General features: G+C 41.5%; 1 protein-coding gene across 8 annotated transcripts in view; it reads left to right on the plus strand.

The window, feature by feature from the left end:
• LOC126068313 (ral guanine nucleotide dissociation stimulator-like) overlaps nucleotides 1-22,019 on the plus strand; it is a 497,494-nt gene that overhangs the window by 192,572 nt on the left and 282,903 nt on the right. Inside the window, exons 3-4 of one of the 8 annotated variants that reach the window (XR_007515601.1) lie at nucleotides 1,203-1,420; nucleotides 1,880-2,343. The exons of the other annotated variants lie outside the window; for them this stretch is intronic. The gene's annotated coding sequence lies outside the window, so the exon portion shown is untranslated. Of the gene's footprint in view, nucleotides 1-1,202; nucleotides 1,421-1,879; nucleotides 2,344-22,019 lie in introns of those variants that run through there. 8 annotated transcript variants of the gene reach the window in all.

Consider the following 22,019-nt stretch of genomic DNA (forward strand, 5'->3'; position numbering starts at 1 on the left):
GCAGATAAAACCTCCCCAAAGTCTCCCCTGGGCTGCTGAGTGCTCACCTCTCCCCATGCCATCTCCATACTTGTACACAGTGACACCAACACAGCCCTCCCCACCCCCACCCCCAGAACCTGAGGAAGGCCTGGGCGTAGCCAGGGCCCCAGCTTTGAGCTGACAGAGCTGGGTTCAGACAAAGGTCATCCTTGTCAACCAGTTTGTGACTGTGAACAAGTCTTTGTGTTTCTCAGAGCCTCCTCAGTCCCCTTACCCACACAATAGGAATCATTCTGGCATCTTCTTCCCAGGGACCTCAGCAGGTATATGTGAGATAACACCTGTAGAACCTGTGGGCTGACTAATCAGGGGTGGATTATCTAATAGGCAAGGTAAGCACAGGGCTTACCTGCTTGCCAGATTATGTGTAATGAACAGTTTCACCTTTTCACATTTTTTCAGCACATCTAATACTCTGCTTCTGGGTATGGCTGGCATCTGTTTCTCCCAACCCCACAGCACCTTCCTACAGAATCAAAGCCTCTTTTCAAATTTACAATCCCTGACGCGGGCAGATGACCCTGGAAGCAAGGTAAACACAGGTCTCCTTGTGCTTACTTACTAACCTGTAGTGAAGCATTTCACATGGGTTTTGCCACATCAAAGATGTGGTGTTCACCGTGCTTACCTTGCCTGTTGGATAATCTGCCCCTGTAGCTAATGCACAAACTCAGAGATGGAAGAATTTCAAGCAGGTGTGGGAAGCAGCATGGAGTACATCTCCAAACAGGGCTGGGTTCTGGTGGTGTGAGCTTGGGAAATTCACTTCCCCTCTTGGCCTCATTTCCCAGTCAGCACCAGGAGGGGTTTGGAATTAAATGAACATCAGATGGTGTCACCCTCTGCATAAAACCCTCCGATAACTTCCATTATATTTAGAATCTGACCCAGTGCCTCATCTCAGACTAGCGGATACGCAGCCTGCACGATGGCTCCCAACAATCCTACCTCCTGGTCTCCACATCCTGTGTGACCCCCTCCCCTCAGTGTGGATTGGACTCAGGGACTCACTTCTCAAGAGTGTTGTTAAGTGCCACTGAGTCGATTTCAATTCATAATGACCCCATTTGGGGCAATGTTTCTTGGCTCTCTTTTATCCTCTCTCTCTGTTTCTCTCTCAGTCGTCTCTGTCTGTCATTTATTTTTCTCTCTCCCTCCAGGCAGCAGCTGTGATGTATGACCTGCCCATGGAGAGACTCATGTGACAAAGACCTGGGGAGGGTCCTGATCAACAGACAGACAGGAGTGAGGCCCCCCAGTCCAAAAGCTCATGGAGTACTGCTGATAACATGGAAGTGAGTAGGGAGCAGATCGTCCGCAGTCAAGACTCAGCTGAGACCACAACCAGAGGCTCCTGAGAACTTGGAGAAGTCACCAGGTAAGCCATGCCTGGATTCCTGGCCCACAGAGACTGTGTGCTGTTGTGTGTTGTGAGTCATTAGTTTTGGGGGTTCTGTTATCACAGAGCAAGAGAGAACTCCACCAGCCCACCAGGTCATGGGTCCTGGACCTGTTCTCCTCCTCCCTGCCTCCTCTCCGCCTCAGCTCCCTCTAGCTCTACTGGCTGCATTTCAACCACTTCTCTGGACAAACTCACGTCTGTGTCCCAGTCTCTGCAACAGCTCTGTCTTCTTCCTGGCACGCTGTCCCCAGACTCGCGCAGCGCTGGTGCCTCCTGTCATTCTGGTCAGACATAAATGTCACCTTAGTGAGGCCTCCTGGACCACAGCCCAGTCTTGTCTCACAGCACCCTGCTTTATTTTCTCTATAAAATATGCTTTTTTCTTTGCATGTGTTTGTTTTCATGCTTTTATCCATCTTCATGTCTCCCCTACAGATTGTGAGTTCCAGCGTACAGGGACCACATGGGTCATTTTCAGAACCAGCTCCTGGACAACCTGCTGATGTTGATCCTGCTCCTGCACTAACACTGGAGCTCCACAGTGCACCAACTATTCCGTCACCAGCTCCATCACCAGCGTCAGATGGACAGTCAGCTGGAGGCGTAGAGTTCAATCGTAGCCACCTCCTGAATGGCTCCCAGATCACCTCCTGATGTTGATCCGGCTCCTGCTCAACATAAGAGCTCTATAGAGCACCAGGTCCTCCATCTCCAGCTCTGCCTCGGTCTCCAGAGGTTGAGCCATTTGCTGCAAGTCCTCCACGGCCATCCCTCATCACAGCTAGGGAACGTCAGCTCCAGAAACACACCCTTTCTTCAACTCACCTGAGCGGGAATTTCTTTGGTTTGGTGGTAATATTTTCCCAGATCACTTTATACTTCATAGTTTATGCTATTTTAACTGGTAGATTTCTCATAAAATTTGTTTTAATAATTTTTAAGTGTGTAGTATACTGGCTTTATATACTTTTACAATATTATTAACCATCATCAGTACCCACTTCATAACATTTTCATCACCACTGTGATAGTTAATGTTATGTGTCAGTTTGGTTAGGCCATGATTCTTAGGGGTTTGGCAGAAATTATGTAATCAGCCTCCATTTTGTGATCTGATGTGAGCAGTCAATCATTTGGAAGAGGAGTTTCCTTGGAGGAGTGAACTGCAAATTAACACATCTCCTGGTACCTGGTATGCAGCCGTTGATCTGGCCAATGCCTTTTTCTTCATCCTTCTTTTGAAGGACAGGCCCTTTTGGTGAATCACTGCACAGATCTGCAGGATTTTGGAGCAAAGCCGTACCATTCTCTGCAGGTAACTACTTTCCTTTTTTAATAATTTTTACTGTGCTTTAAGTGAAAGTTTACAAATCAAGTCAATCTATCACACACAAGCTTACTCCATACTCCATACTCCCACTAACTCTCCGCCAATGAGTCAGCCCGCTCCCTCCTTCCAGTCTCTCCTTTCGTGACAATTTTGCCAGTTTCTAACCCTCTCTACCCTCCCATCTCCCCTCCAGGCAGGAGACGCCAACACAGTCTCAAGTGTCCACCTGATACAAGTAGCTCACTCTTCATCAGCATCTCTCTCCATCCCATTGTTCAGTCCCTTCCATGTCTGATGAGTTGTCTTCGGGAATGGTTCCTGCCCTGGGCCAACAGAAGATTTGGGGACCATGACTGCCGGGATTCTCCTAGTCTCAGTCAGACCATTAAGTCTGGTCCTTTTATGAGAATTTGGGGTCTGCATCCCACTATCCTCCTGCTCTCTCAGGGGTTCTCTGTTGTGCTCCCTGTCAGGGCAGTCATGGGTTGTGGCCGGGCACCAACTAGTTCTTCTGGTCTCAGGATGATGTAAGTCTCTGGTTCATGTGGCGCTTTCTGTCTCTTGGGCTCATAGTTATCATGTGACCTTGGTGTTCTTCATTCTCCTTTCATCGAGATGGGTTGAGACCGACTGATGCACCTTAGATGGCCGCTTGTTAGCATTTAAGAACCCAGACGCCACGCTTCAAAGTGGGATGCAGAATGTTTTCATAATAGAATTTTTTTGCCAGTTGACTTAGAAGTCTCTTTAAGCCATAGGCCCCAAACCCCCACCCTTGCTCCGTTGACCTTCGAAGCATTCAGTTTATCCAGGAAACTTCTTAGCTTTTGGTCTAGTCCAGTTGAGCTGACCTTCCCTGTGTTGAGTATGGTCCTTCCCTTCACCTAAAGCAGTTCTTATCTACTAACTAATCAGCAAATAACCCTCTCCCACCCTCTCTCCCTCCCCCCTCTCGTAACCACAAATGTATATGTTCTTCTCAGTTTGTACTATTTCTCAAGATCTTATAATAGTGGTCTTATACAATATTTGTCCTTTTGCATCTGACTAAATTCACTCAGTATAATGCCTTCCAGGTTCCTCCATGTTATGAAATGTTTCACAGATTCGTCACTGTTCTTTATCGATGTGTAGTATTCCATTTTGTGAATATACCGTAATTTATTTACCCATTCATCCGTTGATGGACACCTTGGTTGCTTCTAGCTTTTTGCTATTGTAAACAGTGCTGCAATAAACATGGGTGTGCATATATCTGTTTGTGTAAAGGCTCTTATTTCTCTAGGTTATATTCTGAGGAGTGGGATTTCTATGTGTATGGTAGTTCTATTTCTAACTTTTGAAGAAAATGCCAGATAGATTTCCAAAGTGACTGTACCATTTTACATTCCCAGCAGTAGTGTATAAGAGTTCCAATCTCTCCGCAGGCTCTCCAAGATTTATTATTTTGTGTTTTTTGGATGAATGCCAGCCTTGTTGGAGTGACATGGAACCTCATTGTAGTTTTAATTTGCATTTCTCTAATGGCTACTGATCGAGAGCATTTTTCTCATGTATCTGTTAGCTGCCTGAATATCTTCTTTAGTGAAGTGCGTGTTCATATCCTTTGCCCACTTTTTGATTGGGTTGTTTGTCTTTTTGTGGTTGAGTTTTAACAGAATCATATAGATTTTAGAGATCAGGTGCTGGTCGGAGATATCACAGCTGAAAATTTTTTCCCAATCCGTAGGTGGTCTTTTTACTCTTTTGGTGAAGTCTTTAGATGAGCATAGGTGTTTGATTTTTAGGAGCTCCCAGTTATCTGGTTTCTCTTTGTCATTTTTAGTTATGTTTTGTATTCCATTTATGCCTTGTATTATTTTTTATTATTAGGGCTCCTAACGTTGTCCCTATTTTTTCTTCCATGATCTTTATCGTTTTAGTCTTTATGTTAAGTCTTTGATCCACTTGGAGTCAGTTTTTGTGCATGGTGTGAGGTATGTGTCCTGTTTCATTTTTTTGCAAATGGATATCCAGTTATGCCAGCAGCATTTGTTAAAAAGACTCTCTTTTCCCCAATTAACTGACACTGGGCCTTTGTCAAATTATCAGCTACTCATATGTGGATGGATTTATATCTGGGTTCTCCATTCTGTTCTATTGGTCTATGTGCCTGTTCTTGTACCAGTACCAGGCTGTTTTGACTACTGTGGCTGTGTAATACATTCTGAAATCAGGTAGAGTGAGGCCTCCCACTTTCTTCTTCTTTTTCAGTAATGCTTTACTTATCCGGGGCTTCTTTCCCTTCCAAATGAAGCTGGTGAATTGTTTCTCCATCACATTAAAAAATGTCATTGGAATTTAGATCGGAAGTGCATTGTATGTATAGATGGCTTTTGGTAGAAGAGGCATTTTTACTATGTTAAGTCTTCCTATCCAGGAGCAAGGTATGTTTTTCCACTTATGTAGGTCCCGTTTAGTTTCTTGCACTAGTATTTGTAGTTTTCTTTGTATAGGTCTTTTACATCTTTGGTAAGATTTATTCCTAAATCTTTTATCTTCTTGGGGGCTACTGTGAATGGTATTGATTTGGTGATTCCCTCTTCGTTGTTCTTTTTGTTGATGTAGAGGAATCCAAGTGATTTTTGTATGATTATCTTATAACCTGAGACTCTGCCAAACTCTTCTATTAGTTTCAGTAGTTTTCTGGAGGATTCCTTAGGGTTTTCTGTGTATAAGATCATATCATCTGCAAATAGAGATAATTTTACTTCTTTCTTACCAATCCGGATGCCCTTTATTTCTTTGTCTGGCCTAATTGCTCTGGCTAGGACCTCTAGCACAATGTTGAATAAGAGCGGTGATAAAGGGCGTCCTTGTCTGGTTCCCGTTCTCAAGGGAAATGCTTTCAGGCTCTCTCCATTTAGAGTGATATTGGCTGTTGGCTTTGTATTGATGCCCTTTATTATGTTGAGGAATTTTCCTTCAATTCCTATTTTGCTGAGAGTTTTTATCATGAATGGGTGTTGGACTTTGTCAAATGCCTTTTCTGCATCAATTGATAAGATCATGTGGTTTTTGTCTTTTGTTTTATTTATATGGTGGATTACATTAATGCTTTTCCTGATATTAAACCAACTTTGCATACCTGGTATAAATCCCACTTGGCCATGGTGGATTATTTTTTTGATACGTTGTTGAATTCTCTTGGCTAGAATTTTGTTGAGGATTTTTGCATCTATGTTCATGAAGGACATAGGTTTGTAATTTTCTTTTTTTGTGGTGTCTTTACCTGGTTTTGGTATCTGGGATATGGTGGCTTCATAGAGTGAGTTAGGTAGTATTCCATCATTTTCTATGTTTTGAAATACCTTTAGTAGTAGTGGTGTTAGCTATTCTCAGAATGTTTGGTAGAACTCTGCAGTGAAGCCGTCTGGGCCAGGGCTTTTTTTGGAGGGAGTTTTTTGATTACCTTTTCAATCTCTTTTTTTGTTATGGGTCTATTTAGTTGTTCTACTTCTGATTGTGTTAGTTTAGGTAGGTAGTGTTTTTCTAGGAATTCATCCATTTCTTCTAGGTTTGCAAATTTGTTAGAGTACAATTTTTGTAATAATCTGACATGATTCTTTTAATTTCAGTTGGGTCTGTTGTGACATGGCCCATCTCATTTCTTATTCGGGTTATGTGTTTCCTTTCCGGTATTTCTTTAGTCAGTCTGCCAAATGGTTTATCAATTTTGTTAATTTTTTCAAAGAACGAGCTTTTGACTTTGTTAATCCTTTCAATTGTTTTTCTGTTCTCTATTTCAGTTAGTTCAGCTCTAATTTTTATTATTTGTTTTCTTCTGGTGCCTGATGGATTCTTTTGTTGCTCGCTTTCTATTTGTTCAAGTTGTAGGGACAGTTCTCTGATTTTGGCTCTTTCTTCTTTATGTATGTGTGCATTTATCGATATAAACTGATCTCTGAGCACTGCTTTTGCTCTGTCCCAGAGGTTTGGATAGGAAGTGTTTTCATTCTCATTGCATTCTATGAATTTCTTTCTTCCCTCCTTAATGTCTTCTATAAGCCAGTTGTTTTTGAGCAGGGTATTGTTCAGTTTCCAAGTATTTGATTTCTTTTCCCTGATTTTTCTGTCATTGGTTTCCACTTTTATGGCCTTGTAGCCTGAGTAGATGCTTTGTAATATTTCGATGTTTTGGATTCTGCAAAGGTTTGTTTTATGACCTCATATGTGATCTATTGTAGAGAATGTACCATGTGCACTAGAAAAAAAACTATACTTTGCAGCTGTTGAATGGAGTGTTGTGTATAAGTCTGTGAGGTCAGTTTGGTTGATTGTAGCAATTAGGTCTTCCGTGTCTCTATTTAGCTTCTTACTGGAAGTCCTATCCTTCTTGGAAAGTGGTGTGTTGAAGTCTCCTACTGTAATTGTGGAGGTGTTTATCTCACTTTTCAGTTCTGTTAAAGTTTTCTTTATGTATCTTGCCGCCCTGTCATTGGGTGCATAAATATTCAATATGGTTATATCTTCCTGGTCAATTGTCCCTTTAATCATTATGTAGAGTCCTTCTTTATCCTTTGTGGTGGATTTAACTTTAAAGTGTATTTTGTCAGAAATTAATATTGCTATTCCTGCTCTTTTTTGCTTGTTGTTTGCTTGATATATTTTTTTCCATCCTTTGAGTTTTAGTTTGTTTGTGTCTCTGTGTGTAAAGTGTGTCTTTTGTAGGCAGCATATAGACGGATTGTGTTTCTTTATCCCGTCTGAGACTCTCTGTCTCTTTATTGGTGCATTTAGTCCATTTACATTCAGCGTAATTTTAGATAAGTATGTGTTTCTATGTCTTTAGTGCTGTCATTTTGATCCCTTTTTTTGTGTGTTGTTGACAATTTCACTTTTCCATTTGCTTTTTTGTGGTGAGACGTTTTTCTTTGTAAATTGTGTGTTTCTCATTTTCATAGTAGTTGAATTTATGTTGGTTGAGTTGTTATGTTTTTCTTGGTTTTTATTTTGAGTGATGGAATTGTTAGACCTCTTTGTGGTTACCTTAATATCTACCCCTATTTTTCTAAGTAAAAACCTAACTTGTATCGTCGTATATCGCCTTGTTTTCCTCTCCATATGGCAGTTCTATGCCTCCTGTATTTAGTCCCTCTTTTTGATTATTGTGATCTTTTACATAATGACTTCAATGATTCCCTGTTTTGAGCATTTTTTTCTTTTTAAAATTAATTTAATTTGTTTTTGTGATTTCCCTATTTGAGCTGATATCAGGATGTTCTGTTCTGTGACCTTGTGTTGGTATCTGATATTATTGATTTTGTGACCAAACAATTTCCTTTAGTATTTCTTGTAGCTGTGGTTTGGTTTTTGCAAATTCTCTAAGTTTGTGTTTATCTGTAAATGTCTTAATTTCACCTTCATATTTGAGAGAGAGTGTTGCTGGATATATGATCCTTGGCTGGCAGTTTTTCTCCTTCAGTTCTCTATATAAGTCATCCCATTGCCTTCTTGCCTGTATGGTTTCTGCTGAATTGTCTGAACTTATTTTTATTGATTCTCCTTTGTAGGAGACCTTTCTTTTATCCCTGGCTGCTTTTAAAATTTTCTCTTTATCTTTGGTTTTGGCAAGTTTGATGATAATACGTCTTGGTGATTTTCTTTTTGGATCAATCTTAAATGGGGTTCGATGAGCATCTTGGATAGGTATTCTTTCGTCTTTCTTGATGTCAGGGAAGTTTTCTGCCAACAGATCTTCAACTATTCTCTCTGTGTTTTCTGTTATTCCTCCCTGTTCTGGAATTCCAATCACACGCAAGTTATTCTTCCTGGTAGAGTCCCACATAATTCTTAGGGATTCTTTATTTTTTTATATTCTTTTATCTGATTTTTTTTCAGGTATATTGGTGTCAATTCCCTGGTCCTCCAGATCTCCCACTCTGCATTCCAATTGCTCGAGTCTGCTCCTCTGACTTCCTATTGCGTTGTCTAGTTCTGTAATTTTATTGTTAATCTTTTGGATTTCTGAATGCTGTCTCTCTATGGATTGTTGCAGCGTATTAATGTTTCCACTATGTTCTTGAATAATCTTTTTGATTTCTTCAACTGCTTTATCAGTGTCTTCCTTGTCTTTTTCTGTAGATTTCCTTATTTCATTTATGAGGTCACCCCTGATGTCTTGAAGCATTTTGTCAATTAGTTTTTTATATTCTGCATCTGGCAATTCCAGGATTGTATCTGCATTTGGGAAAGATTTTGATTCTTTAGTTTGGGGAGTTGTGGAAACAATCATGGTCTGCTTCTTTATGTGGTTTGATATCGACTGCTATCTCTGAGCCATCTATAAGAAATTGTAATGATTTATTTTATATCTGTTCTCTGAGTCTTATCTTGTTTGGTTTTCTTTCAATATACGTAGATGGGCTACTAGATTGCACTGTCTTGATTATTGTAGCCCTTGAATCACTTATGTCCTATTACCAGCTGGTTTGGGCTGTTACCAGATATAGAAGCCTAAGAGTCCATTCACTATTCTTGAGTAGAATCTGATTTTGGCTCACCAAGTGTTTGGTGCAGATTGTCACCTATCCGCCTAGAGGAGTAGTGGTGATAGTTGCGTGCACCAGATTCTAGTGGCAGGAGGGGGTCACACTCCATGGGGGGCAGGATGCTGACAGGCTTCCCCCCAGTGCCAGTGAGGTAGGTGTGTCTCTCTTCCTAAAGCACTTTGGTGGGTGGGCTCTGCAGATGTACCTTAGGGACCCAATGCATGCACCTCTACAGATTGGTATGTGTCACCATCCTCAGACCCCTAAGGCAGGAGGCTAGGTGGTCTGGGGGGAGCTTCAGCCCTCAGGTCCCCGATGTGGGTCAGTGAGGGCTCTGTTTAATATGCAGAGATATCAGACCTGGGAAACTTGTTTTTCCAGTAATCCACTAAAACAATTACAGTCAGATCACTATCAGATTTGCCTTTGCATTATAATAGCCACCTTGTTGCCTGTAGGGATGAAAGCCCAAGACTGTGGATCTCATATGCTTGGCTGGAGCTGGTTCTGTATTTTTAGTCCAATTTCAGGAAGTCAGGGAAGGATTTTTGGTCCCTGGGTTTTTTGTTGCTGCTTCTGTCTGGCCAGGAGGATGGGTTAGGAAAAGACCAAAAGATAAAAAAACGGCAGAGCACTTCACTCTCTGGCTCAGAAAATTCCAATGTTAATGAAGCTGCTTGGGATGGGTAGGGGAGGGATCAGAAAAATAGGAGAGGGTAGCACCCTGGAATATAGAGAAAGTTACTTATCTTGCTTGGGGATGACTGTTTTATCTGAGATTCCTGAGGGGTGTGTAGCCTGTGTGCATTGGCTGGGTCAAGATTGCCCCCAAGGGTCAGGCCTGCGTCCTGTGTTTGTGCTGTCTCAGAAGCCGTGGACAGTTCCTCCGCTCCCAGTCCAAAGCCCAGTGCCAAGGTTCCCAGGCTGGGATGCCGCAGTCCAGGCTCCCAAACCAGTCACTGCCTCCTGGTGACTTCTCCTGTCAGCTGCGTTGCTGCGCTGCCTGCGTGCACTGGCTGGGCTTCCCCGGAGGTCAATTCTGGGGGCTAGGGCTGGTTCCCCTGTTTGTGCTGTCTCAATTTCAGATTCAGGAGGCGGGGCCAGGATGGCTAACTAGTCAGAAGCTTCCCCTGAACCCTCTTGCAAAAAAGACCCGAGAAAACAAGTGAATCAATTATATATATGACAATGTACAAACCCTGAAGATCAAGCACAGAACTAAGGAATCGATCTGAGTGACAGAGGAGCAAGAGACAGTGCAGAAGCAGTGACGAATTGCCGAGCCCACGCAGCACCTCAGCTCCGATTCCTCGGCACCGTTCTCCAGTGCAAGTGTCGCAGGGCTGATGGTGGTTTCCTGAGACACGGCAGATTCAGCAAAAGAGTGCAAGCTAAGTGGCACACCCCTGACTCTGTGGTGTGTCTACAGCAGGGCTGGCCACAGCATTTTAGAAGTAGCTGCTTCAGTGAAAAAAGGCAAATGAAGTGCCGGCACCCCGACCCCCTGGTGTGACAGCCGCTGGTCTGGCTGTGGAGTTTAGGACACAGCTGCTTTAGCAGAAGAAGGCAAGCACGGAATGCAGCTCTAACCCCCTGGGGCAATGTCGGTGGGTACCAGCCAGTGCACACAGGCTACATGCATCCTGGAATCTGTGATAAAAGAGCACTCTCGGTACAAGATAGATGATTTTGTCTAATTTACCACATGGATCTAATAGCTCTTCCCTCTGAAGTACTCTCTCCTATCTATCTGATCCCTCCCGCCTCTGCGCAGCAGGCTTCATTAGGAGGTGAATTCCCTGGGCCTGGGATAGAATCTGTTGCACCCTCTCTGAGCCATTCTCCAGGCGTGGGAGATGGAGCCAATTAACAAACATGGGGAAAATACTTTCCTAACTCCCCTAAACTGGAAGCTCAGAGCAGAAGTGGCTCCAGTCCAGGCATAAGTGATCCACAGACTTTGGCTTTCACCCCTACGTGGATCCAGGTAGCTATTATAATGCAAGGGGAAATCTCTTAGAGATCTGACTGTAATGGTTTCAGCTGTGTGGTGGAGAGGCAGGTTTTGGAGGTCTGAAACCACTCTGCCTATTAAACAGAGCCCTCACCTACCCACAGCAGGGACCTGAGGGCTGAGGCTCCACCCATGCCACCTAGCCACTCATGAAAGGGGTCTGAGGATAGTGGTACCTACCAGTCTTTACAGGGATAAGCACTGGGTGCCTAAGGTACAGCTAAAGAGCCCACCCACCAGAGCACTCTAGAGAACAGAGACTCTCCTTCCTCACTGACATTTGGGGGAAGACTGTCAGCACTCTGCCATCCTCAGAGTGTGAACCCCTGCTGCTACCAGAAACCAGTGCATACAACCACTATCACTACCCCTCTAAGATAGTAGGTGAGAGCCTACACCACGCACTAGGTGACCAACTGTCAGTACACCTGAGCTGAATCTACACAAGAATAGTGAATGGACTGTTAGGCTTATATACCTGGTAACAGTTCTAACCATCTGGTAACAGGACATTAGTGCTTCAAAAAAAAAAAAGCGTCCAATAATCAAGTTAGCACACTCTAGTAGTCTATTTGGGTATATTGAAACAAAAGAAAGCAAGAAGCTAGGACACAGTGAGAAAATATAAAATAAATTATTACAAGAACTTACAGATGGCTCAGAGACAGCAGTTGATATCAAATCACATAACGAGGCAGACTGTGATGGCTTCAACAAACTCCCAAAAACAGAGAATCAAGGACTTTCCCGGAGGAAGATGTATTCCTGGAATTGCCAGATGTACAATACAAAAGATTAATATACAGAACACATGAAGACATCAGGGATGACATCAGGCAATATACAGAAAAGCCAAGGAACACACAGATAAAGCAGTTTAGAAATTAAGATTATTCAAGAACGTTATGAAAAATTAATAAGCTGCAAGAATCCATAGAGACAGCATTCAGAAATTGACAAGATTAACAATAAAATTATAGAATTAGACAACACAATAGGAAGTCAGAGTAACAGAATTGAGGAGGTGGAATGCAGAATCACGTCAGACTCTATCAAGAAGAATAACTTGTGAGTGATTTGCATACAAGAACAGGGAGGGATAAGAGAAAATACAGAGGGAATTGTTGAAGGTGTGTTGGCAGAAAACTTCCCTGACAGAGTGAAAGATGAAAGGACATCTATCCTAGAACCCCATACACTGTAGGTCCCAAAAGAAAGTCACGAAGACATATTATCATCATTCTTGCCAAAACCAAAGATAATGAGAAAATTTTAAGAGCAGCCAGGGATAAGCAACATCATCATCTAGAAAGGAGAATGAATAAGAATAAGTTCAGACTACTCGGCAGACACAATGTAGGCAAGAATGCAGTGGGAGGACATATATGGAGCATCAAAGGAGAAAAATTGCCAGCCAAGAATCATATATCCAGCAAAACTGTCTCTCAAATATGAAGGTGAAATGAAATCATTTCCACATAAACACAAGCTTAGGGAATGTGCAAAAACCAAACCAAAACTACAAGAAATAATAAAGGGAATTCTCTAGTTAGAAAATCAATAATGTTAGATATCAACAGAGCACTAGGACACAGAACAGAGCATTCAGACATCAACTCAGATAGGGAAAGCACAAAAATTAAGATGAAAAAAAGCTGAAAACAGGGAATCAGTGATGTCACTATGTGAAAGATGACAATAATCAATAAAGAGGGACTAAATGAGGTAGCCCCCACATGTCTGTGTTGCTGTGATGCTGGAAGCTAGCCGCTGGTATTCAGACACCAGTAGGGTAACCCATGGAGGACAGGTTTCAGCTGAGCTTCCAGACTAAGACAGACTAGGAAGAAGGACCCTGCAGTCTACTTGTGAAAAGAATTAGCCAGTGAAAACCTTATGAATAGCAGTGGAACATTGTCTGATATAGTGCTGGAAGATGAGCTCCCCAGGTTTGAAGGCACTCCTAAGATGACTGGGGAAGAGCTGCCTCCTCAAAGTAGAGTGGACCTTAATGATGAGGATGGAGTAAAGCTTTCGGGGCCTTCATTTGCTGATGTGGCATGAATCAAAATGAGAAGAAACAGCTGCAAACATCCGTTAATAATCGGAACCTGGAATGTATGAAGTACGAATCTAGGAAAATCGGAAATTGTCGAAAATGAAATGGAATGCATAAACATCGATACCCTAGGCCTTAGTGAACTGAAATGGACTGGTATTGGCCATTTTGAATTGGACAATCATATAGTCTACTGTGCTGGCAAAGACAACTTGAAGAGGAATGGTATTGCATTCACTGTCAGAAAGAATGTTTCAAGATCTATCCTGAAGTACAACGCTGTCAGTGATAGGATAATATCCAAATGCCTACAAGGAAGACTGGTTAATGCGACTATTATTCAAATGTACGTACCAACCACTAGGGCCAAAGATGAAGAAATAGAAGATTTTTATCAGCTGCTGCAGTCTGAAATTGATTGAACATGCAAACAGGATGCTTTGATAATTACTGGTGATTGGAATGCGAAAGATGGAAACAAAGAAGAAGGATCAGTAGTTGGAAAATATGGCCTTTGTGATGAACAATGTGTGAAAAATGTAGGAGATCGAATGATAGAATTTTGCAAGACCAGTGACTTCTTCATTGCAAACATTTTCCTTCACCAACATAAATGGTGACTATACACATGGACCTTTCCAGATGGAACACACAGAAATCAAACTGACTACATAAAGAAAAAAAAAAAATTTTTTTTTCTTTTTTTGTGGAAGAGACGATGGAAAAGGTCAATATCATCAGTCAGAACAAGGCCAGGGCTGTGGAACAGGCCATCAATTGCTCATATGCAAGTTCAAGCTGAAAGTGAAGAAAATCAGAGCAAGCCCACGAGAACCAAAATATGACCTTGAGTATATCCCACCTGAATTTAGAGACCATCTCAAGAATAGATTTGACGCATTGAACACTAGTGACCAAAGACCAGGGGAGTTGTGGAATGACATCAAGGACATCAACCATGGAGAAAGCAAGAGGTCACTGAGAAAACAAGAAGGAAAGAAAAGACCAAGGTGGATATCAGAGGAGACTCTGAAACTCGCTCTTGAGCGTCGAGCAGCTAAAGCAAAAGGAAGAATTGATGAAGTAAAAGAACTGAACAGAAGATTTCAAAGGGGCTCTCGAGAAGACAAAGTAAAGTATTATAAGAACATGTGCAAAGAGCTGGAGATGGAAAACCAAAAGGGAAGAACACGCTCGGCCTTTCTCAAGCTGAAAGAACTGAAGAAAAAATGCAAGCCTCGAGTTGCAACAGTGAAAGATTCCATGGAGAAAATATTAAACGACGCAGGAAACATCAAAAGAAGATGGAAGGAACACACAGAGTCAGTATACCAAAAAGAATTAGGCGATATGCAACTATTTCAAGAGGTGGCATATGTCAGGAACCGATGGTACTGAAGGAAGAAGTCCAAGCTGCTCTGAAGTCATTGGCGAAAAACAAGGCTCCAGGAATTGATGGAATATCAATTGAGATGTTTCAACAAACAGATGCAGCACTGGAGGTGCTCACTCATCTATGCCAAGAAATATGGAAGACAGCTTCCTGGCCAACTGACTGGAAGAGATCCATATTTATGCCTATTCCCAAGAAAGGTGATCCAACCGAATGTGGAAATTATAGAACAATATCATTAATATCACACACAAGCAAAATTTTGCTGAAGATCATTCAAAAACAGCTGCAACAGTACATCAACAAGGAACTGCCAGAAATTCAGACCGGTTTCAGAAGAGGACGTAGAACCAGGAATATCATTGCTGATGGCAGATGGATCCTGGCTGAAAGCAGAGAATACCAGAAGGATGTTTACCTGTGTTTTATTGACTATGCAAAGGCATTCGACTGTGTGGATCATAACAAATTATGGATAACATTGCGAAGAATGAGAATTCCAGAGCACTTAATTGTGCTCATGAGGAATCTTTACGTAGACCAAGAGGCAGTTGTTCAGACAGAACAAGAGGATACTGATCGGTTTAAAGTCAGGAAAGGTGTGCGTCAGGGTTGTATTCTTTCATCATGCCTATTCAATCTGTACACTGAGGAAATAATACGAGACGATGGACTATATGAAGATGAACAGGCATCAGGATTGGAGGAAGGCTCATTAACAGCCTGCATTATGCAGATGACACAACCTGGCTTGCTGAAAGTGAAGAGGATTTGAAGCACTTACTAATGAAAATCAAAGACCACAGCCTTCAGTATGGATTGCACCTCAACATAAAGAAAAACAATCCTCACAACTGGTCCAATGAGCAATATCATGATAAATAGAGAAAAGATTGAAGTTGTCAAGGATTTCATTTTACTTGTATCCACCATCAATAGCCATGGAAGCAGCAGTCAAGAAATGAAAAGACGCATTGAATTGGGTGAATCTGCTGCAAGGGACCTCTTTCAATTGTTGAAAAGCAAAGGTGTCACCTTGAAGACTAAGGTGTGCCTGACCCAAGCCATGGTTGGTATTTTCAATCGCATCATATGCATGTGAAAGCTGGACAATGAATAAGGAAGACTGAAGAAGAATTGACGCCTTGGAATTGTGGTGTTGACGAAGAATATTGATTATACCGCGGACTGCCAAAAGAATGAAGAAATCTGTCTTGGAAGACGTACAGCCAGAATGCTCCTTAGAAGCAAGGATGGCGAGACTGCATCTTACATACTTTGGACATGTTGTCAGGAGGGATCAGTCCCTGGAGAAGGGCATCATGCTTGGCAGAGTACAGGGTCATTGGAAAAGAGGAAGACCCTCAACAAGGTGGATTGACGGAGTGGCTGCAACAATGAGCTCAAGCATAAGAATGATTGTTAAGGATGCTTAGGACCAGGCAGTGTTTCATTCTGTTGTGCATAGGGTTGCTATGAGTTGGAACTGACTCGACAGCGCCTAACAACAACAACAACAAGGAACATCAATTAATGCAACTATTATTCAAATTTACACACCAACCACTAATGACAGAGATGAAGAAATTGAAGATTTTTACCAATTCTGCAGCCTGAAATTGATCAAATATGCAATCAAGATGCATTGGTAATTACTGGTGATTGGAAGGAGAAAGTTGGAAACACACATGAAGGATTAGTAGTTGAAAAATATGGCCTTGGTGATAGAAACTATGTGGGAGATTGCATGATAGAATTTTGCAAGACCAGTAAACTATTCATTGCAAATACCTTTTCTCAGCAACATAAATGATGACTACACACGTAGACCTTGCCAGATGGAATACAAAGGAATAAAATCGACATATGTGGAATCTACGTATGTGGAGACAACTGAGACATTCAGTATCATCAGTCAGCACAAGGCTGGGGCTGACTGCAGAGGAGGCCATCAATTACTCATATGCAAGTTCAATTTGAAGGTGAAGAAAATTAAAACAAGTCCACAAGAGCCAAAGTACACCCTTGAGTATAAAAAAAAAAAAAAAAAATTTTTTTTTTTTTAGCCAACCTGGATTTAGAGACCATCTCCAGAACAGATTTGATGCATTGAACACTAATGAATGAAGAGCAGATAAGTTGTAGGATCATGCATAAAGGACATCATACATGAAGACAGCAAAAGATCCTTAAAAAGACAAAAACCAAAAAGACCAAAATGGATGTCAGAAGAGACTCTGAAACTTACTCATGAACATCCTGTAGCTAAAGGAAATGGAAGAAATGATGAGTAAAAGAGCTGAACAGAAGATTTCAAATGGCATCCAAGACGACAAAGTAAAGTTTATAATGAAATGTGCAAGACCTGGAGTTAGAAAACCAAAAGGGAAGAATAAGCTCGGCACTTCTCAAGGTGAAAGAATTGAAGAAAAAATTCAAGCCTCAAGGTACAATATTGAAGCATTCTACAGGTAAAAAACTGAACAAGCAGGAAGCATCAAAAGATGATGGAAGGAATACACAAAATCAGTGTACCAAAAATAACTGGTCAAAATTCAACTATTTCAGGAGGTAGCATATGATCGAGAACGAATGGTACTGAAGGAAGATGTCCAAGCTGCACTGAAGGCATTGGTGAAAAACAAGGCTCCAGGAGTTGAGGGGAAATCAATAGAAATGTTTCAACAAGCAGATACAATGCTGGAAGCACCCACTCATTTCTACCAAGAAATTTGGCAACAGCTACCTGGCCAACCGACTGGAAGAGATCCATATTCATGCCCATTCCAAAGAAAGGTGATCCAACAGAATGCAGAAATTATTGAACAATATCATTAATATTGTAATAAGTAAAATTTTGCTGAAGATAACTCAAAAATAGTTGCAGCAGTACATTGCCAGGGAGCTGCCAGAAATTCAAACTGGATTCAGAAGGGGATGTGGAATGATGTCAGATGGACCTTGGCCGAAAGCAGAAAATACTACAACAACGTTTACCTGTAGTTTATTGACTATGCAAAGGCATTGGACTGTGTGGATCACAACAATTTATGGATAACATTGGCAAGAGTGGGCATTCCAGAACACTTAATCGTGCTCATGAGAAACCTGTACATAAAGCAAGAGGCAGTCTTTAGAACAGTACAAGTGGATACTGCATGATTAAAAATCAAGAAAGGTGTGTGTCAGGGTTGTATCCTTTCACCATATTTATTTAATCTGTATGCTAAGTAAATAATCTGAGAAGCTGGACTATACGAAGAAGAACAGGGAATCAGTATTGGAGGAAGACTTATTAACATCCTGCCATATACAGATGACGCAACCTTGCTTGCTGAAAGTGAGAGGACTTGAAGCACTTACTGATGAAGACCACAGCCTTTAGTATGATTTATACCTCATCAGGAAGAAAACAAAAATCCTCACAACTGGACCAATAAGCAACATCACGATAAAGGAAGAGAAGACTGAAGTTGTCAAGGATTTCATTTTATTTGGATCCACAATCAACGTCTACCGAAGCAGCAGTCAAAAAATCAAAAGATGCACGGCACTGGGAAAATCTGCTGCAAGAGATCTCTTTAAAGTGTCAAAAAGCAAACATGTCACTTTAAAGTCCTTAAGGACTAGGGTATGCCTGACCCAAGCCATGGTGTTTCCAATTGCTTCATATGTGAAAGCTGGACAATGAGTAATAAAGACCGAAGGAGAACTGATGCCTTTGAATTATGGTGTTGGCGAGGAATATTGAATATACCACAGGCTGCCAGAAGAAGGAATAAATGTGCCTTGAAAGAAATACAGCCAGAATGCTCCGTAGAAGCAAGGATGGCGAGACTTTGTCTCGCTTATTTTGGACATGTTATCAGGAGGGACCAGTCCCTGGAGGATATCACGCTTGGTAAAGTAGAATATCAGGGAGAAAGAGGAAGCCCCTCAATGAGATGGATTGACACAGTGGCTGCAACAGTGAGCTCAAGCATAACAATGATTGTGAGGGTGACACAGGACTGGGCAATATTCTTTCTGTTGTACCTAGGGTCGCTATGAGTCATAATTGACTTGACAGCACCTAACTACAACAACACCACCTTTCAATCATCATTTCACCCTGTTCTCCTCTCAGACCTAGTTAAACTATTTTCTCTTCCCCAGTGTTTCATGCTTCCGTGCTTTTTATATGGCCTGTTCCCCAGGCCTGGAATACCCTTGGCTGGAAGCTCTTACTAGTTCTTTGGAATTCAGTTAAGGCATTACTTCTTGCAAAAATTCTTCCCTGTTTCCATCAATCAGAAGTGGTGGTCCTATTTGCTTTCTTGCCATGATGTGTGCCTCACTTGCAATACAACACTTTTTAATCTTGAACTGTGATGGCTTACTTTTCTTCTAAAATGAGCTGAAAGACAGGGCTCATGGAGTGTGTTTGTTGAATGAATGAGATCTGATCCCTCACCTTAGGCGTGCTCCTAATTTCCTGTGCTGCCCTCCAAAGGTTACCTGCTTTCCAGCTCCAAATCTGTAACTGTAAAACACAAGGGTTGGGTAGACCACGTGGAATCTCCAGCTCTGTTATCGTGGTCTTATACCAGTTTGGAATTTCCAAATATTTTGTTCAGTAAGAACTTTGTCCATTTATATTTATGTTGTTTATTACATGTATACAACATGATGTTTCCTTACATAAGCCATTCTCTTTCCTTTGTGGCTAAGCTTGCTTATTGTGAACTCTCCTTCTAAAAAATAAACTTCTTGGGAGTGGTTTACGGAGTTTTGACTGTATTTATAACGTTTCTCTCATGAGTTGAAGGGGGGGCTATAGAAGGCTATATCGGATATTACCTACACAATCCTTAAGTCTGAAATATTTTTTTAAAAAGTAACAACCTATAGAGACCATGAAGAAAATCACTTTAAGCTATGCCTTGTGTGTTAGGTTAAATCTAAATCTGTACAGGATTACACTGGATGACAAAAAAAAAAAAAAGCAACAGTTATTAAAACACAACTAAAACTCTTTGGTGTCAAGTTCATTCTAACTCATAGAAACGCTGCCCTATAGAGTTTCCAAAGAGCCTCTGGTGGATTCGAACTGCAGACCTTTTGGTCAACGGTCATAGCACTTAACCTCTACGCCACCAGCATTTCCAAAAGACAGACACATAGGTATAAAATGTTAGAGAGTAAATTTTTGGATAACCTGTGAGTCTTTGTGAATGAAATCAATTGCATTTAGAGAAGCTGTTTATTGCTAGAGAGATAAAAATGTAATTAGCAATTATAAAGGAGTCTACAGAGGTTTTGCTCACAACAGACCAATGGGTGGATTTCTGGGGACTTGGCAAATTGGTGGGGTGTTTTATCTTATCTCTTTCTTTTCTTTTCAAATATACCCAAATCTCTTGTTCAGCAATTTCTGGGGGGGAAGAAAAGTGCTTGCGATCACTCGGGGTTTATATCACATCCTAACATAGCCATTTCCTGAGACAGAATAGTCAAGTTATGTATGTGAGGCAAGTAGACCGAGAAACAGAAAATGAATGAGGGCCTGGATGTCCTTTTTACAAATTCATATCCTCAGGTAAGCATCTCTTTGCTTCCTGTTCCCTCTCTTTATAATGATGACACGTGTAAAGAGAAAAACAAATGTTTTTTTCCTAGTTAAAAGTTCACATTATTCATGCTAGTTAAATATCAGTGAAATCTGTCCTTATTTTACCCAGTAGATAGAGCTACAAGTTTACAAGGCAAAAAACATTCTTCCCCCATTTAGATGCTGTGAAATATATTTTTTAAAGCGTCAGAGCTAGAAAGAAGCTAGTTTGAAGGCTCATGCATTGGGCTTCCGTATTTTTGGTGTCACAAATAAAGTCACTTTAGAAAAAGATGGCTGTTGTTAGCAGAGCGTTCTGAGGGGACCTCACTAATTGAGTTAAAAACTGAGTCAAGCTCCACTGCATTACACATCATTCCGTAGAAAAACTCTGTGCAACAACAGCATCCCGATGTCTTATGAAAAATAATAACAATAATGATGACAGAACTTCATACAATCCCAGTAAAGAGAACTGAGAATCTCCTGGAGTTTTATAAAATGGAATGGCCCTCCTTTATTTAGCCAGCATGGCAAACTAATAGCATAGGTCTTTTACTTGAGGGCTTGCCTATGTGTGGATGCTTTCTATCAGGAGGTCCAGTTTGGACTCCCATTTAACCAATACTGACTTCAGGATTGTTACATGAGAGAGGTAACAGGAGGCTCTGGGGTGGGTCCTGGGAATCTGCATTTTAACAAGTACCCCTGGTGACTCTGTTACACACTTTGGGAAGAGCCTCAGAGAATAACTGTTAATGATATTCAACCAGGAATTTGCTTTTGGTAAGAGGGGCATAGAATAAGTGAAGATATCACTAGAGAGCTGGTCAGCTTGGCATGGTTGACAAAGATAACAGGTTCTTTCTGAAATATTTAGCTAATCAACTGGAATGAAACTGAGTTATGGACGTGGCTTTTCAGTTTGTACTGCTGAACTGTCCTTGGTGTATTTATTTCCTATGAGTTATTTTTGGCCTTCCTCATCTATTCTCACATACTCTGTGCAACATGCCCTGTTTTCACAGTCTTCACGTCATTAGTGTTCTGTGTTGCAGAGCTGCCTGTTCCTTGGGAAGGAATGACTCCATTGATGTAGGAACTTATGCAGGTGTTCTCACACATGCTGGATAGCAAATCACCTGCGGAGCTTTTTAAACCTATAGCTATGCAGGTTCCACGCCTCACCCCAATCAGAATCTCTGGGCACAGGGGCCCAAAATCTATACCCTCAAAAACGTTTACTGTATTGCCACGCGTGAGAACCACTGATTTAATGATAAACCCAAAATCAAACCGATTGCCACTGAGTTGATTGTGACTCATAGCAACCCTATACGACAGAGTAGAACTGCCCCACAGGGTTCCCAAGGTTGTAATCTTCACAGAAGCAGGTCACCACATCTTTCTCCCATGAAACGGCTGGTGGATTTAAACCACTAACCTTTTGGTTAACAGTTGACCACTTTACCACTGAGCCGCCAGGACTCCTCCAGTTTAATGCTAAAACCAACCCAAACCAAACTCATTGCCATCAAGTTGATTCCGACTCATAGCGACCTTAGAAGACAGCAAAGGAGATTTTCTCTGAGACTTCAAATGTGTTTTTCTTGCTTGGACATCTGTTTATTCCTGCTATAACCAGAACCAGTGCTATAC

Source organism: Elephas maximus, chromosome 27 (genome assembly GCF_024166365.1).
Source record: "Elephas maximus indicus isolate mEleMax1 chromosome 27, mEleMax1 primary haplotype, whole genome shotgun sequence".
Lineage (NCBI taxonomy): Eukaryota > Metazoa > Chordata > Mammalia > Proboscidea > Elephantidae > Elephas > Elephas maximus.